This window comes from Hylobates moloch, unplaced genomic scaffold (genome assembly GCF_009828535.3).
Source record: "Hylobates moloch isolate HMO894 unplaced genomic scaffold, HMol_V3 SCAFFOLD_18, whole genome shotgun sequence".
Taxonomy (NCBI): Eukaryota; Metazoa; Chordata; class Mammalia; order Primates; family Hylobatidae; genus Hylobates; species Hylobates moloch.
In genome coordinates this window covers 36,233,827-36,235,359 of record NW_026652293.1, presented here as the reverse complement: position 1 = coordinate 36,235,359, position 1,533 = coordinate 36,233,827, and the positions used below count along the sequence as shown (strand labels likewise).

The 1,533-nt window shown below is 41.6% G+C and overlaps 1 pseudogene; it reads right to left on the bottom strand.

Annotated features, from left to right (window-relative positions):
• Positions 1-508: 508 nt before the first annotated feature.
• Positions 509-1,240, bottom strand: LOC116457780 (small ribosomal subunit protein eS24-like; annotated as a pseudogene).
• Positions 1,241-1,533: the final 293 nt, after the last annotated feature.

Below are 1,533 nucleotides of genomic sequence, written 5' to 3'. Positions count from 1 at the left end.
TCAAGACCAGCACGGCCAACATGGCAAAGCCCCGTCTCTACTAAAAAAAAAATACAAAAATTAGCCAGGTGTGGTGGCACGCATCTGCAATCCCAGCTACTCAGGAGGCTGAAGCAGGAGTATTGCTTGAACCCAGGAGGCAGAGGTTGCAGTGAGCCGAGATTATGCCACCAAACTCCAGCCTAGGTGAGAGTGAGTCTCTGTCTCAAAAACAACAACAACAACAACAACAACAAAAGTGTGAAGGTCTGCTACTGGACTTTCTAGTCTTCCATTTATCTAAATATCTATTGTTCTGTCTTTATAACACTTTCTTGATTACCGTAGCATTGTAGTAAGTTTTAGAATCAGGTAAATCCTTCAACTTTTTCTTTTATCAAAATTGTTTCGCTATTCTGGATTCTTTGCACTTTCATATAAACTTTTTTGCCACATGAAAGTTATTAGCTTATTAATCTTCTTTTGAAAAGCCCACACAGTGGCTGCAGGTAATGTCATTGCAGCATCTTTATTCCTTTGGCTCTTCGCCAGCACCACCATTGGCTTTTGCAGTCCTCCTGACTTTCTTGGTTCTGTTCTTGTGTTCTTTTTGAGGTCTTTTCCTTCTCATCCAAGCCATGTCTTGCAAGTCTATGTTTGGCTTCATTTTTCTCTGCATAATCCAAGGAATCATAAATCATGTCAAAGCCAGTTGTCTTGCCACCACCAAAATGAGTTCTGAATCCAAATACATTCCCACCAGCAATATATAAGTTTCTCCATATGCTGGTCAACACTTGTTCACTTGGTCAATCTTTTTTGTCTTAGCCATTCTAGTAAGTGTGTAGTGGTATCTCATTTTGGTTTTAATTTGCATTTTTCTGATGACTTATGATGTTCAGCATCTTTTTTATTTTGAGACAGAGTCTCACTCTGTCGCCCAGGCTGGAGTGCAGTGGTGTGATCTTGGCTCACTGCAACCTCCACCTCCTGGGTTCAAGTGATTCCCATGCCTCAGCCTCCCAAGTAACTGACATCCAGTGTGGTCTTGTACATTTTGGATAGTTTTTCCCAAATTTCTGTGTTGGGTACTGATAACTTTCCAGGGTGAAGGACATCAATGACCGTTTGTTCATCTCCCAAATTTCTGTGTTGGGTACTGATAACTTTCCAGGGTGAAGGACATCAATGACGATTTGTTCATCTCAAGGAGTTGGCTGGTCATAAACTTCCTGCTTCAAGTAGTTACTGTGTCATTCATGATGGCGATCAATCCTTAGGCAGCCACTTCCATATAAAATTTAGGAATAGCTTGTCAATTTAAAGAAAAAAAGGCTGGACATAGTGGCTCATGCCTGTAATCTCAGCTCTTTGGGAGGCCAAGGCAGGAAGATTGCTTGAGCCCAGTAGTTCAAGACCAGCCTGAGCAATATAGTGAGACCCCTTTTCTAAAAAAAAATTTTTTTTTTTTTATTAGCCAGGCATGGTGGTACATACCTGTAGTCTTAGCTGCTTGGGGGCTCTGAGGTGGGAGGATTGCTTGAGCCTGGTAGT